Source organism: Macrobrachium rosenbergii, chromosome 49, assembly GCF_040412425.1.
Source record: "Macrobrachium rosenbergii isolate ZJJX-2024 chromosome 49, ASM4041242v1, whole genome shotgun sequence".
In the NCBI taxonomy this organism is placed as follows: Eukaryota; Metazoa; Arthropoda; class Malacostraca; order Decapoda; family Palaemonidae; genus Macrobrachium; species Macrobrachium rosenbergii.
The window spans coordinates 17,620,994-17,638,755 of record NC_089789.1 but is presented as its reverse complement, the minus strand read 5'-3'; the positions used below and the strand labels follow the sequence as shown (position 1 = coordinate 17,638,755).

Sequence of the window (17,762 nt, the reverse complement as noted above, 5' to 3'; positions counted from 1 at the left end):
TCCTTTATCTATAAAGCTTTCAATGCAGAATATTTCATCATGGTTCTAGAACTCTACCATTTAATACCCCCAAATGAAAAATATCACTAGCCTAAGGAGAAAAGTTTTGATTAGCAAATAATTTTGCATTCCAGAAAAATATAAAATAAAACCTTAGTGGATAATTTCAAAACTTTGATATTTCAAAATATTCCAAAAATACAGGTCAAGTTGATTCTACTAACTTTCACATCAAAAGATTTGGCACTCTGAGCCTCATGCTACCTTAATGCAAACTTACACATCTGAAGTTTGCTGACTTGGGTGTATTTTAGTGGTTTCATTGTGACTTGCACTAATTTTGGCCCATTCTAAAGACATATGTTTCCCGTGAAACCACTAATATATTGCATCTGATTAAGATTTACTATATTGCATAGAGCTTACAAAATCCTGTCACTCATTTGCATAATCACTATATCTGGTAACTCTTCAGAATTATTTCAGCTTCTGCTACGCAACTGAAACGAAAAAGGTCACACTGCTAATGTATGAACAATGGCGATTTAATTTGGCTGGATCCAGTGTACAAGACTAAGGTAACGGAGGAAGTTTTCTTTGCAATTTCTATAAAGTTGTCTATGGAATAAATTGCTGCCCCTTCACGGATAATGATGGAAATTACAGTGCTACTTTAAATTCTTATTTTCACAGCAAAAGGTTGTAGTAAATTTACATTAAAGACTGCTGGAAAATGATGGGCACTTCTGTGTCATTCTAAAAAATAAAAAATGGTAGGAATGTTGTTACATGGTAAAACATCATCATTCCAGTGTTACGTATTAAGAAAATCCTTGCACAACGCATCAACATGGTAATTTTTCACATTTTCCAATAAACTCTGGATAAATTACGATACATTCGTCCACTAGTATGTGGAATCCAGTCCACCAGCTCAACAAAACCATCATTCCAGCAGCACAGGAAAGTTCCAGCTTCACAGGGTAACTGCAGACCAAACCAACTCAAATCCATCAACATTACAATTGAATCACAACAGGAAAACTTATCACAACTTGTAAAATTATCACACATTTCTCTAAATGTGATTATCGCGACATTTACCTTTCTTTATGTCATGGACATTAATGAAGCAAAACCGGAGACAACAGTGACTTTTTATGAACCCATCTGGACCCCTTTTCAGAGAGCCTGAGTGTCAGTACAATAGAAAGAAAACAACTGCAGACTTCTTTGGCCAGATGTATAGACATTTAAATCAGTTAAATATCAAAATTTCTTATTGTTCTATCAAAGAGTAATTTTCATAAAATTAACACTATTCCTCAGACAATGTCCTTTTAAAACTGAACCAATTTATAAGCCAATTTCACACACAGTTCTTGACAAATCTGTCTTTACAAATTACAAATTGAAAATGATGCCATAGAATTTTGCATATTACATATTTACAATTTAAAGGAATACTCCATGCAAGATAACCAGTACGTACGCTGAACACTCCAACCTTCCACAATACAAGACTTGAATGCTTGAGAAATAACGAAAAAGTAAATCCTAAAGCAAATTAATCTGTAACAATACTTCAAGATTCTGGAAAACTCGTAACTGTCAGTTAACTATAGCTTAATCTTCATATCATCAAGAGGCTCACAGAAATTAGTATTACAAGGTACATAGATATTCACGACTAAATGCTTCAAGGTAAAGTCTACTGAATGTTGACAGTTCATATGAAGAGGCAAAATTGTACAGTATTTCAAAGGCAGTTGACAATTTTCATGACTGTCAGTAACTTATGTTTCTGCTACCATACCACCAGTAATTGAGGAAAACTAGTACACAAAAAAATGAACAGCAACCCAAATCGAAAAGTTTAGGTAAAACTTATTTCATCCAGCCTACATCCCTAAATGGCAAAGGAACCCACTTTGCTAGGTGCCGGAGAGTTGGGTTGTGGGGGGGGGGTTAGCCATATAATTTTTGACAGGGTGGTTAAACATTTCCAGTTTGTTGGAGAGGGAAGGATTTAGGGTTGGGAATGAGCTCTCTGAAAATGCCAGAATCTACAAAAAAATCTTTGGTAATGATTAAACAAATAGCGGAACTCCTTTCATAACAGTTCTGATATTCAGGAAAATTTAAGATTTTAACTGGCTTGTGATCCTATAGGCCTGAGAGAGAGAGAGAGAGAGAGAGAGAGAGAGAGAGAGAGAGAGAGAGAGAGAGAGAGAGAGAGAGAGAGAGAGAGAGAATTAATTGAAGAGAGAATAAAGACGCGAGTAGTAAATGAAAGCAAAGGAGAGAAGAGAGAGAGAGAGAGAGAGAGAGAGAGAGAGAGAGAGAGAGAGAGAGAGAGAGAGCAGAATAAAGAAAAGGCCAAGGAGACAGAGAGAGACAGGCTGCAGCCATTAAGAAATGAAAAACATATCAGATAAGTTGGGGACAACGTTAAGACGAGAGAGAGAGAGAGAGAGAGAGAGAGAGAGAGAGAGAGAGAGAGAGAGAGAGAGAGAGAGAGAGAGAGCTATAATTAAAAAGCCTGAAGTACATATGAAAAGGTTAAATACCAGACAGAGTGAGGGCGGGGTGCCAGAATAAGTAAGCCTATTAAATATATGACGCACAGATGGAAAGGTAAAACACAAAGAGAGAGAGAGAGAGAAGAGAGAGACCTATAATTAAAATGCCTGAAGTACATGTGAAAAGGTAAAATACCAGACAGAAGGATGGGGAGCGAGGACAAGAAACCGTGTCAATATATTATGACGCACAAATGAAAAGGTAAAACAGAGAGAGAGAGAGAGAGAGAGAGAGAGAGAGAGAGAGAGAGAGAGACCTATAATTAAAATAAGATGTGAAAAGGTAAAATGGACAGAAGGATGGGGAGCGAGGACAAGAAAGCGTATCAATATATTATGACAACAAATGAAAAGGTAAAAGAGAGAGAGAGAGAGAGAGAGAGAGAGAGAGAGAGAGAGAGAGAGAGAGAGATTGAAAAACCTGAAGTACACAGGAAAAGGGAAAATACCAGAGAGAGTGATGAGGGACGAGAACAAGTAAGCTTACTAAATTTATGACACAGATGGAAATGTAAAATACACAAAAGAGAGAGAGAGAGAGAGAGAGAGAGAGAGAGAGAGAGAGAGAGAGAGAGAGAGAGAGAGAGAGAGAGAGAGGGAGATTTTTAGGAAGAAAAGAAGAAACTTACAAACTACACAACACGGATACTGAGCTAAGGTTCCAAGAAGCTGTGCTGGCGAAGGTTCGACAGAGAAATAGAGCTTGAAGTAGTTCCCGGGCCTTTGGGATATCACACGTTACTATTTACATGAAGGTGGGTTTGACTGGCCTTGATCTAGAATTTACCAATGAAAATTGTGAACCTCATACTGACGTTTGACAACTGACATCCATTTCAAAGCTGAAAAAGTATGCTGGCAAAAATAAAAACAGGAAATACTTGTAACTGTATGAGCAACTTTGATTAAGCATATTATTTCTACAAAATTTAGATATTTGAAAATGCTAATTGTCGTACGCTAGGCCAGTCTCACAGAAAAAGTCAATTTGGGGACAAAGACTCCTTCGATGAGAGGACTTCTCATATTTATGGCACTCGACGCAATTTCTTTAATTTCCGAAATTAGAGAATGTTAGAGAAATGTTTCCCAAAATGTCGCCGATAATTATTCTACTACACTAAAATTTTTTTCGTTAAGGAGAGGTCAACAGTTCATCTAGAAGTTTGTCCCAAAAATCGATTGACAGTACATGAAGGCTTAGAAATTTTATGCTTAATTCACTCCCAAGACTATGTTATTCACAATTATTGAGCTATCGTGATTAGCTTACTGGGACTGGATAACGAAAGAATATTGGTTCTGTTAATCATGATGTTATGAAGTTGTGCTAGGTTGTAAAAAAAAAAAAAAAAAAAAAAAAATACAAAACAACAGACTAAAGACAAACGGGTAAAACGCCAGTCTTGACAGAAAGTGCTGAAATGGAGTTATGCTAAGATCTAGAATTTTTACATGACACATGAAGTTATGTTTAAGTGAATATAAACCCTATCTGACTCATCATGTATGCTACCCCAAAATTCACTGTTGACTTGGTAAAATTCTACAGAACAAAAACAAATCAAGTTAAAAGTCTGACGAACTAGTTACCGTATGTCGGAAGGACGCGCCAGATCCATAAATTACCGAAACTAATTATACACATGTTTGAAATATGAAAAATTAGTTCTCAAGAGCTTAAAACACTTATCAAGAAACCTCTCAACTTATGGCACAACTAAGATTAACAGGGTTATGCAAGTCATTGGCAGCTTAAAATGCTGCAATATCGTTTTAAACTAGATGAAATTTTAAACAACTAACGCTTACTGGGAAGTATTCTCAGTAGGGTATGGTGGCTAATTTAAAAGCTAACTGCAATGTTAAGATGAATTAATAAAGAATATCTAAACGCTTTCACCCAAATTATCGTAGCTGTCAAACCACCATCATTAAATTCTACTCTTCATATGCTATAAACCAAAGTTGCCTAAGATTGATGATTTAAGTTTCACTTTTATGTGTGAAACGGGTCCTGTGAAATGACCATGTACCAGTGTCATGAAGTTAAGTTGGCAGCAACTTAAAATATCAAAACTCAAAACGTCAAACGCACCATTGGTCCAGCTTCTTACAACAGCACGAGTTATACTATCTTTGCATGCTCTTAAATTTCATTACATTTATATTATGGTAAATAAATGTAGTTGAAGAATATACCATTAAAGTTTTTGCAGTTGCCAATACGTCAGAATGAGGTTAATATATACTAACAAAATGTTCATATAGGCGAGATCAAGCTCATTTCATGAAGTGAGAGCAGTTTTGAAAGTACCTTCAAATTTCAAGATTAATAAACTTTAAAATTTCAACTTCACTTGTATTGGTATTGCTTTAGGTAGAAAATGCCCCCCGAAAATAGTGGATACTATTGCTGGAGTACAAAGTGGTTTGATTCCTGAATTTATGGCTTGGTTCAAACAGGAATCCGTGCAGTAGTGTGGCTTGAGCTGAAGAACAATCCCGAGGTCGAACAATACGTACTTCACCTGGAAAAATTCTGATTTTAACTAAAGAAATGTTTCTTCCTATGGTGTGACCAACAAAGTTACTTCCTCCACCTTTACATTAATGCTGGGTCCAAATATTGATGGCATTTAAAACCAAAAATGCAAATCTGATTCGGGTAAACATTGACTAAATGAATGGGCAACCTTTTTCCGACAGCCTCTATTCAGTGCGGCAAGGGGGATTATATTGTCCCCGTGATCTTGTCTCTTAGAATAGTTTAAAAAATTCGGCTACCAATACATTCATAGGTTAATTCTTGAAGTTTATAACTTACAAAAATATTGCGAGATACTGTTTTCTAACAAGATGACAGATGGAATATCGAATTTACAACATTATAAAATTTTCTTAGTTCAGGAATCTCCAAAGAAAATACTGAAATTAATTCACTTTGGGAAGATCTCCTTCCCCTGTAGAGATAACCTATGAAAATCAAGGCATTCAAAGATATATCACAAACTAAAGAAACAGCTAATAACTGCTGGTCAACTTGCTTCGGTTAATATCAATTCCAAAATAATGAAAGGAAATTTGTCGCAAAACATCGGATGCTAAACTTACACATGATCATATCAAGTCTAATTACAGTGATGCCTATATCAAACTAAATATTCAATCAGCTATTTAATGTGCACACAAAACACTGTCTTCAAAATGCTAAACAAAAACAAAAATAGAACTCGAGTGGAAAAGTATGTAAGATTTCAACATTAAAAATAGATAAGTTGCAGTTGGTTGATTTATGGACACTAAAATTCCTCAATTAATACATATACAAACTCATGAATGTTTGCAGACTATCAGAACTAAACATTTTGTGACTTAGCCTGCAAAAGAAAATGAAACCCAAACAACAGCTGTATGGAGGGCTTTAGAACAACTAAAATACAGATTCCCAGCAAAACTAAATCAAGTGGTGAAGTGGGTTATGGGAAATTATTTAATTAATAGCAACAGTCTGAGTTACTCTACGAAATCTACTTTAAAGAATTTCCTGCATTATACCGTAGTAGAGTGAAATTAAGCAGAAACAAAACAACATACAAGAGGGCTATTCCATTTAGTACAATTCAGCTTCCCATCTATTCCATTTGCCTAGACTTTGATGCATACTATCCATTCCAGTACAAAATTACACCAGCTTAAAATTTCAAAATAACAGTTCCTATCAACTGTTTGTATGTTGAATCATCTTCCCCTAAAAAAATCACCCTAAGCTACTCCAAAACATTAATTTGAGTCACTTTGTCTAAACATTTTGAGATACAAAATATATGCTTTTCAGATGAGAACACGCAGTATACCCTTCTCTACATCTACATTCAATATAAATAAACTTCTTAGTCTTACCCTTATGCAAAACTGCTGCTCAACACAAATGCACTTTACCTCTTACCTGAAGTTCATACTTTACCCTTTAGTTTTCATCAGCTGACCACATTGTATAATGATATCAAATGGGCATCAGAAAGGTAAGTCCTGTAAAGTAATTTAGGATTACATGTCTAATATAACAAAATTACTTAAAACTCAAATAAGCTTACATGATCTTAATAATTTAACCCTTGAATAAATACACACTGGGAGAAACTTTTGCCAATACACAAGTTTTTAAACTTGCATTTTTAATTAATAATAAATTAGTAACTAAGACTGATTAAGTCGTTTTTCCACTGAAGTAAGTGTTGCAGTTTACTCTTCTACTGTTTTTACCTCATTTTCTGACTTGACATAGGAAAATCTGTCGATCTAACCCAATCAATCCGCCCTTCCAGTTCCATCCTCGACCTCAAGTCATTTCGAATGATGGACCTTCCAAATTAGGATTCTGTAAAGTGCAGGCTACTTGATTCCGCAGTCCTTCTCCTGTTAACGTCAAGCCACTCAAACCTGGCCAAGAAAATGCGTTGACTTACAAAACTTTAGGAATTTAAATAAATATTCCAGTAAAAATTGTCATTTTTGACAATTCTTCCCTATGACTATACACACTGCATCATTAATGTTTGATAAATCATATCTCCAATATTCAGTTCTTTTGTACACAAACTTCAACAATCAAATCATTAAACAAAGAGCAAAATAGGATATACATGAGTAATAAACATCAATCTTTTACTATTACAAATGTGATCAGTTTACTGACAGTACAAAACAGTTATATAGAATCTACATGAAAATATGCCGCATTTTTCAAAGATATTCAGCTTTGCATACACCTGTTAAAATTAGTGTATTACCTAGTTATTTGAATCTGTCAATACCAGTTGACTGGTTATGATTTAAATTTATACCTTGGGAAGTCCATGTTCCGCCAAAAATATTAAAGCTTTTTAGCAAATGGCATTAAATAAACCAAACTGCCCTTGAAGTACTGATGAAATTTGAGTTCCATGCAATTTAATTTTTAAATTCTAATTTGTCTTTCTTTCCGGAAACTCAGGTTTAGTAGGACCCTTTGAAATATTACCCTGATATGGCTAAAAGTTAATTTTTATTTCATCCATTGCTTGATGCAGCTTCTTCTCGTTTTGATGGATGGTTTTCAAATTTCTAAGCTACTTGATTTCACTGTTATATAAAATAATCAAATTGGAAGTGACACAGCTAACATTAAGACTAATTTTTCTTAAGAATAAAACCCTCTAGACAATTCTGGACAAATAGCACTACACCAAGTCAAATGACATGCAATTGGCATGTAACTCAAAAATATCCTGCCAAGTAGACCACATTTGAATGACTTTAGCTTATCAGGCCACAATCATCAAGTCTTAATTTGCCAATTAGACCAAATTCCACTTTTCCATCCAAGACAGTTAAAAGACAATTCTTCAGTTCTGAGTTTGGCAGAGATATAACGTCATCTCTAACTCATTATTTTGACAACTTGCTCCATGAGTTCTATACACACTTCACCAGTTTTTGCCAGGAACAGATTAACACCTTAGTGTTATCCTACTGATCCTACTGAACCCACCCTACGGCACTGTCTCTACCTAACCTGTTAATGGGATTCATGGCCCTTGCTCAAACAAATTTTCAGTTCAAATAATCTTTATGAAAGTAACAGAGCTCTTTCCCCCTAACACCAATACTCTATTAGGCTATACTTAAACGACTGTCTTGAAACCTAGCTGAACATAAAGTGTCTAAAACAATGACCAACACGTCAAAAACCTACCATGACAATGTACTAACTTTTCACTCCGGGCTTAGTGGGTGGATGATTGGCAAGAAGATTTTCAATTAAGGTACAGTAGGTTTATGGGAAGACAACACTGGCATATAAAAGGTGAGAAAATATATGAGTACTATACCCGAGTAAAAAACATTTAATATAAAATACTACTAACATTTATTTTTAACCAATACTGAATTCAGTAAATTTCTTCCTCACACAGGAGTCTCAAACAAAATACAAGACTGGTGCCTGCTAACACAGACTGGTCATTGCTTTTACCTTTCCTGATGAGCCCTGAGTTCAGTCCCAATGTGAGGGAAAAATTTATTTACGCAAATATGTGTTTTCTAGTAATTACCTTCAAACATATGGTAAGTGTGAAAAGTGTGCAATGCTAAGGGGGGGAAGGGCAAGGGGGAAGGGCAAGGGGGGGGACAAGGGATTGACCCCTTACTGATTAGGATCCAATGTTTAAGGTTAGGCTAGGATGAATTCCTACCTTAACTTATGGTACTGAAGTCAGGTTAGGATGGGTCAAGGGGGAGGCAAAACCATGAGTGTGGTGGGGTGTCTTGCCCTAACTTGCCTTCAGTTACGGATGGTGAGGTTAGAATGCATCCCTGTATGATACTCTTGACTGCGCATCAAGTCACACTAGTTGTGGTAGCAGATGCTTTGCCTGTGCACCCTAATTTTGGAAAGGTCAGGAAGGATCCCTGATAATGATCCTGTCATCATTTTTGTTTTGTGCTTTGTGCCAATAATAGACATGAGTCATACATCTGTCCTACAGCTTACCCCTATACTTGTACGTTTTAGAGCCTTCATGCTATTGCAATGAACTTTTTTGCGGTTTCCCTCCTCCACATACACCCACCCACACACAACAGTTTTGTTATAAACAAATCTAGCCAGCATGAACCATGGATATCAGACACTGTCTAATGATTGTCATTTCGACATTTTTTCCAAAGGGAATATGTCATTTTGGCATTTTTCCTTAGGGGATATGGGAGAGGGTGGGGGCAGATGAATGATTAGTTATGTATTTAACAAATAAAATTATGAAAAAATGGCTTTATGTTTAAGGTCTGTTGTGCATCCTTTATTTTTCTGTTACATAGTAGAAACTGGCCAAGAAAAACTTCACAACCTTCTGGGGAAGTTTCTGGATGTTTTCTGAATCCTACCAGTTTTCACCACCTGATACATTCATTTCAACAAAGACTGCCTTGTGTAAGAAATGCTGACGACCTCCTTGCAAGCTATGATGTCTTGTACAAGGACAGGTCGAGATGCATTTCTTCATGTCACTATTATGATTTATGGAGCCTTAGCTCAAGTCAGAATACAATCCCTACACCCCTGGGTCATGTAACATCTGGTGCCCTAGGTTAAGTTAGACACAGGAAAGTTAGGATGCAACCCAGCAGTTTAAAGTAAGGTCAGGTTAGATAACATTACAGCCATCTGCCTTAGTTCCTTGTTCTTCATAACGCATTTTGTGACTGATACTAGTTATAGAGATGAATAGTGTATTTTAAGCCTATACCTTTTTATTCAAATATGGGGAGTCAGTGTAGAAAAGAAGTGCTTAGCATTAACAACAATGGTCTATTTCACATAAAACACAAGATACTCAAAAAAATATTAGGTACAGGCACCAGGGGAGCAATTAAAGTATGGTATTATGTGGAGTTTACACGAACACTTATTGCCAGAAATGCGTAACATACAAGAGAAGTATTCTGAAAAATATGTTTATGTATATATTTTGAAAAAATTATATAACGACAAAAAAAGATATTTTCTGAAATGCGGAAGCAAGGGATATGTATCCTGAAAAATACATGGCTCACATTTTTTGGCGAGAATTTGTATATAACGTAAACACCAAACAACCTAATCCTTTTTAATTCCGAGAAGGAAGCAAACTTTTATCCTTTACTATTAGCCTTCACATGAAACATTTTAAGAATTTCATTCACTGCCTATATCCTGAATAATTAAACTACCATCCAGATCTCATTTGTAAAGCACCAAAACCTCATGAAAAATAAACTCGTCCTCGAGCAATTAACTTTTAAATATGAAATCCGTGCTGGGCTTAATGGTTCTGGTGCGTTGTGAATTAGGTAAAGTAATTAAGCGGGAGAGTGAATTAAACCTAAGTCCATGGATGACTGAACTCCCTAAATGGGCAGATATTGTGGTTAATGTATTTCTGACTCAGTTTTGAAACTGTGACCTCAAAGGATACGTACATCTAAAGCCAGTAAAGAAAATCCCTTTGCACAAGTAAAACTGAATATTGAAAACTTCGACCTACACGAAAACTTAAAATGACTGACACTAGGCTGAATTAAAGCAACTTGAGTAAAGTGAAAGGTCTTTTTTTCTTAATGTATATTTTAGCCCGTCCAGTAAGGGTTAAACCTATGTTGATTTACGTCACAGTTTATTGAAGGCTCTTAAATAATAAAATTAGGACACGAAGCTAAGTACCATTGCGATGTTAGTCCTTTTTACCCAAATGAAATTTACACAGAGGCCTTCAAACCCCTAACCTGCACAAATTAAATGCCTATGCATAATAAAACTTACAAGTACTTAATTACAAACACTGTGCTAATTGGCGATTAAATAAAATCGACAGAACTGCGGGGGCTGGACATCCGAATCTAGAAAATACAGAACCAGGCATGACAGACACGGGAAGCCTACCTGAATTCTCAAAACATAAAGGACGCATCAAACCAGGTAAAAAGTCAAGCGAACACAAATTACTGGTGGCATATTTCAAAGGAATAATTAAAACAAATCCTCACACAGATAAACAAGCTGCTATTCCGCGTCCTCAAGAGTATTTGACTATTGGGCTATATCAATCAAAGTAAATTCAGTAACCTAGAAAAAATAATAATAAAAGTAATCGAATTAACTTTGTGAACTTTAGATATCTAAAATTACGAACCTTGTTCAACAAAAGTGTCCTTGCTTCGATATTATTATTTGCAATATATTTCGATAGAATCATTTAGGAAAATATAAAACGTCACAACTGACAAATCGGCACCATTTTTATAGTTATTAGCAAAAAAGAAATCAAGGACGCGGGAAGAAGAAAGTAGTGCATGAAAGATCCTCGAGTTAATTTTGCAGTCCTTGTGTGACAAGTAACGCCATCTGCGTTCGGTTTTCGCTGCCGTTACTGCTTATAGAGATTTTTCTTTTCCTTTTATTTGATGTGAAAATTGACATGAAAAAAGAAAGCTAATTCCTCTGATGCTCAAAGAAGCTTTATTTCGACTCAAAGATATCAACTAATGAGATTCCATCTTCAACAAATGCTTTAAACTCTTAGGAATAAAATTTATGAAATAAGAAGTAGCTTCCAAAAGTCTTCGACAATTTGAATTCATTATCTTCTCAAATTATGGTTTGTGCTGAAACGAGGCTCTCCAGAAGAAATGCTCATTACCTGAGAGAGAGAGAGAGAGAGAGAGAGAGAGAGAGAGAGAGAGAGAGAGAGAGAGAGAGAGAGAAGGGTGCATATTCGTACAACTGTAACTGAAGAAATGACAATGACTGCAGATGAACAAAAATTTAATTATATTTAGTCTCAAACCTTCTGTTTCCATTGTTTAACTGATCTTCAAAATTCAATTAGTGACAAAGTTTGTTTAATGTAATTCTCCCATTCATACAAGCACAAAAACTAGCGTGGGGAGCTGAAATAACAACTGCAATTCTTCACTATGCACCCAATGATGAACAAGTTTACAAGAAGAAGCCAGAGTTGAAGACAATACATTTTCAGCTTTGCTTTTTTGTAGAATATCACCAGTGAGCCATTATGAATCTTAATTTCTCTAATAATATAACAAAACATACCAAAACAAAACGAAAACATTCGCATTAATAAATAACTAAAGAAGCAAGATGAAGGCATCTCATGTCATGGATGAAAGGAAAAGGTCCATTTTATCGCATAAACTCATTTCATTTTTTCGAGCCGTTATAGGACAGGCTAGGACAGAGTTCCAATACGGAAGCATTGTGGGGGAAAAATTCTCAGGGGCATAATATGCAATTTCTGGTGATTATTCACTAAAGGAGACGATTTTATCGCGTTTGATGCTATCAGGTTCTCAAGAAGTAGGAAAAGTTCAATTTTGATTTTCATTGTTTGCAGAAAAATAAAGTTCAGACTAACCTATTATTATTATTATTATTATTATTAATTATTATTATTATTATTATTATTATTATTATTATTATTACATAGTTCCGTTAAGAATATATTGGTTGAAAGAATAGTATGTAACAAGCAAAGTCTGTTTACTGAATAAAACCATGATGCACTGGGGGATACAACTTTTAGCATAAGGCACACTAATTCCTTAATTCCTTTCTTATCACATTTTAGGTACACCATGATCGGGAAAATTAAAATTGATCGACTATTCCGAGCAACTGAATTTATGAGTAATGATTACCGTCTTTAGGCTACTGGCTACATTTTCTTTCTATATAAACAGTATATAACAAATTACATTGCGTGGGAAATCTTGAGATGTGGAGTCCACCCGTTTAATTAGATTTTTTATGATGTCATTTAACTTCCAGAAAGTAAAATTCCCTACGTTCCTTCTTATATTCTTATATTCATCAGCCCATTGACAGGTTTTTAGCAGTGACCAAACTTGAACTGGGGACAATTTTCTATTCACTGTCATTTCAGAAGTAAGGAAGGAAGTTTTCTTTGAGCAATGAAATCCCAGTATTCTCCATTTTCTCTCAATCTCCAGTGTCTTTTCATAATGTAACTAAGTCTTCTCGAAGGCCAAAATGAATTTTTTGGAAACGTTGGTCTCTGCTCGAAACGATGGTCGCCGGGGCAGAAGGAGGAAATAGTATTGCGACCACAGAAAGCCTGGAGTCGCTCTTTGTCTGGCTGCGAGGCTTGAATGAATTATACTCGTTTGCCTTTCAAGCTGGGGAAATGTATCACTGGGATTTCTTGCGAAGTCTAAGAGGAGTTCTCATGAAGCCCAGACAATGTCCGCTTGGCTGAAATTTACGAGAATACGTATCATAGAGGAATAATTAAAACACGGACATACACACACACACAGACAGACACACACACACACACACACACATATATATATATATATATATATATATATATATATATATATATATATATATATATATATATATATATATATATATATATATATAGCCCTATTTATTATATATATATTGCCTGGTCATTTCTAATATTATCTAAAAAAAAAACTACTAAAATTATGCTTTTCAGATGTATAAAATCTTTTATTTCCTAAATTCTACTCTCACTACTCAAAGGAAGAGTAAACCAGAAAGATTGGTATATACATGACTGAATACATTTTTTTCTTTCTTGAGCGATAAACCCTGTAGTTTTTGTGAAGGTGCCATCAAATGCATTTCATGTAAAGAAAAATATTTAATATCACCTTAGAGAACAATACTGCCACTTTAGTTTAAAATTCTCAAAATGCCTTTATACATTAGAAAAGAACATTTTAAAATGTCCTTTGTAGTTAATATACGAACCGGGGAAATCTAAAAGGGCGCCTTTCTGAGATCTTCTTGAAATGAAAATGTTCTAAAGGACCAAATGGAAGAATTGACAAGTGATGAAACATATTTCCTGTTTTCACTTAAAGCGCAACTGTTCACTGTTAAATAAATTCTTCAAGCATTTCATGAAAACCTTCTGTCTCTAAGCAGTCACAGATGATGTATAACTTGCTCTGCTGATAACATCTTGGTTATTTTAAAAACGTGAACATTCCCAGAGGAAAAAGGGAGGTAACTATACTTGAGAGATACATGCAAATAAAAATCATATTTTATGTCAACAGCTGGTATTCTGAAGTGCTCTCTGTATTGACGGTACTGACGTTTACAGGAATGTGCATACTGCAATATAAACAACAGTCTTCCAAACCTAAGATGATACCTAAGATACATTAGGTATCATCCAGTCAGACTAATCTCGCTCAGTTTAACGCTGATAAAATCAAACGGATTCTGAATGTAAATAAATGATTTTAGTTATGATAGCCAAACATTTGATCTTGTGAACTTTCAAACCTCACCTTTATTTGGAAAGAACAAGTTACGATGACAAATTCTGATAACGGCGTCTCTCTTAAAGGGTCTGAGACATCCCTGGCAGTTATTAAGAAGAAATTTGAAGCAGTTATTGATACGAAATGGGAAGTGCTATGGCAAAGAGTAAACGGAAGGCTTCTTTCCATTTTTATAAGAAAAAATTCCATCAAGTTCATACTTTTCAAAAACGTTAAGGACGCATTGTAAAATAAATCTAGTTGAATGAAAAGCCTTAGTTTTCATTATAAATACGAAGTTACCCTGCACCTCTACTTCTTCTTAACCTGCACCATCGGAGACTATTCCCTACCAACTTGCGATTGACAATTTGATCTGACTGTTTCATAATTTCACAAATCCATAATTTCATAATTTTTTATTACATAAGGCTCATACCTACCTCGAACCAAAACATGTAACAGCCTTTTATTTGGAAAGGACAAGAGATGATTATCGTCGTCTCTCTTTACAGTATAAGAGCCATGATGAAATTAACCTACGGCAAAGGTTTTTTTACAAAATCACTGCATGAAAATAAATCATCAGTAGCCATTGTTCACAAAGCTGAAGACAACCTGTCAGGCATCAAATTCTAATTTTTTACCATAAGGTTCATACCTAAAAAACATGCAACAGGTAAGAAACAAAGAGAGAGAGAGAGAGAGAGAGAGAGAGAGAGAGAGAGAGAGAGAGAGAGAGAGAGAGAGAGAGAACCAACTGCTTCTTTTTTTATATTTATTCTTATTTGCATCCATCTCTTACTTTCATTTTTCTTCTGGAGGTCATTTGCATTTGGAGGCCACATCGACACAAACGTTGGCTTTGGCATGAAAGGAAATGAAATGACTCCCAGCGCATTATCAACGCTTGCAGCCAGTGACGTGAATGGCTTTAGTCGAGAATAAGGAATTACTGCGAGCCGATTTATATTTCAGAAAGTATAATTTCATTGGTCATATTTTGGTCTGTGTTTATTAGATGAAAAAACATCGTAAACAAAAAAATGCCAGTGCACGAGAAGGAGCAGAAGAGAAAGAAACAAGAGGAAAAATAAAGCGAGTTTTGGAGAGAGAGAGAGAGAGAGAGAGAGAGAGAGAGAGAGAGAGAGAGAGAGAGAGAGAGAGAGAGATCTTAAAAACAAATAATAGTTTTGTCTAACACAGCCCTAGAATCTCATTTCGGAAACTCACTAGACGATATACAGTATATGAAAGCAAGTCATATAAATAATAAAGGGTATCTTGCACGTTCCCTATTTCTTTCTACCCAGAAAAAGACCCAACAAGAGAAACGACTGGAAATGTTTGCTTTTCCCCGTCTTATCCCTCTTAACATCCTCATCTTCTCCTCCATCATTTTAGACATTTTCCTGATCTTATTCTTGTAGAATTCACGCTGGATGTTGGCACGAAAGCGCAAATTTCTGCGCTTCTGGAACCCATTCCCACTTTCACGGGGAAGCAGCTTATTTTTAAAACAAAATTAGGAAACTTAAGGTTTAAAATCAATATTATCGATTTAAGAAAAAAAAATGGGTGAAATAAGTTGATCGTCGATAAGTAAAAAAAAAAAAAGGAAATTTTAAAAGACAGCTGTCTAACGAAAAAAAAAAATGAAAAAGGTAAAATTTCATAATCCAGTTTTTTTCCTCTCTTAAAATTTATTTGACTTGCGTCTTTAATAAGATGGAATTTCTGTAATTTTCATAACTAGTTTAGCATATATAATTTTTTTTTAAAATATTGTATAAAAAGAATATATTGTCTACCATAACAATAGAGTTAAAATCTGTTCCAAAACAAAGACAATGCATTTCTAACTCGCGTTGACAATAATTTGCGCAGTAAGTCCAGCCTTATTGTAGCAACGTGTCGAAAGCATATCGCGTGCATTATGACTACTATTATCTTGAAAAACTGCGAATTTCCAGACATCAGGCAGCGGCTGTTTTCATTCATATTAGTAATCCTCAAGCGTTACAGAAATAAGCCTGTTTCCCCAGTAAGTCAACATTTTCTTCGGAGAGACGTCTCATTTCCTGCTTGGAATGATGTCTGAACACAGGGTCCCTCATTAAGTTCATTTAAAAAGCTATACTTTAAAGAATTTAGACTTTGAATATTCATATTGTGAATTGGTTTTATTGCACAATAAGCAAAGGTCATATCTGAAAATGTTCTGAATTTATCTTGAAAGTTTATTGTTACGATTCCGAGAAATAATGAGAATTCTTAATTGGTTCTGCGATTTGCTCCGTACCAAAGGTCATTTCCTGCTGAAGTTTGCATCATTTATTGACATTAAGCAATAACCTTGTCAGGGAATTACTTTAAAGATGCAGAAAACTTATAATCTAAGAAATATGAAAGGTTTTCTAGGGTAAGGATTAGGAATGGTTACGTTCTAACGACTTTAAAAGCTTTTCACTCTGGCATAAATATTTAAAAAGAATAATTTCAATGCTTGCAATTTACAGCTATGATATAAAAAGAATTTTGTTTAGGATTCCAAATTGTTCTTTACTGGAAAATACTTCACGAAGCGTGTATTTCATGCGGACGTGCGTATATTATATAAAAATATATAAGTCTGTGCATTCATCTATGTAAGTGTGCCTGTCCCGGTAGTCTTCCAATATTGAATTCTTGGAATAAAATAATTTCCTTGAGCTGCTGGTTAAAATACATGAAATGAAATATCTTTCTATACATTACACTTTCCGAGTTATGAATTGAAAATTTAATTTTAGTTGTCAAAGAGACTAAAGGCAGACAGATATGAAGTTGTTTTCGTCTGTGTGTTGTTCTTTTGAAGATTACATCATCCAGTATAGCAAAAATATATATAATATATATATATATATATATATATATTTATATATTGATATATAATATATTTATATATATATATATATATATATATATATACCATCGACCTAGTGATCTATTTTGGAGTTGCATTAGCCGCACCATGAAAGCAGGATGCATAATAGGCAGTGTCTACTCAAGTGAAACCATGGATGGAGCTGTTGAAAGCTACTCTGACACCTGACGTTACATGGTAGTACCTGGCAGTACCTTGGTTTTGGTCTGTGGGACTCGTTAAATGGAACAGTTAAAAGTAATATTTCTTGACAGATAGTCCCGCAGAACAAGTTAATTACTTGTTAATGATAGATAGAAATGTTTTTGCCAGGTGGGATTGGAATTGTTCATTGTCTAAATACGTTCTCCTTGCTAAGAAGTGCCTTACATTTTTTCTCATTGCTGTCAGTG

General features: G+C 34.9%; 1 long non-coding RNA gene across 1 annotated transcript; it reads right to left on the bottom strand.

Annotated features, from left to right (window-relative positions):
• Positions 1–4,392: 4,392 nt before the first annotated feature.
• On the bottom strand, positions 4,393–11,409 carry LOC136832402 (uncharacterized). The gene is made up of 4 exons (XR_010851179.1): positions 11,294–11,409; positions 6,849–7,025; positions 6,532–6,614; positions 4,393–5,113 (listed from the first exon to the last, which is right to left on the bottom strand). It is a non-coding gene; the product is annotated as an uncharacterized lncRNA (long non-coding RNA).
• Between the last annotated feature and the right edge of the window lie 6,353 nt (positions 11,410–17,762).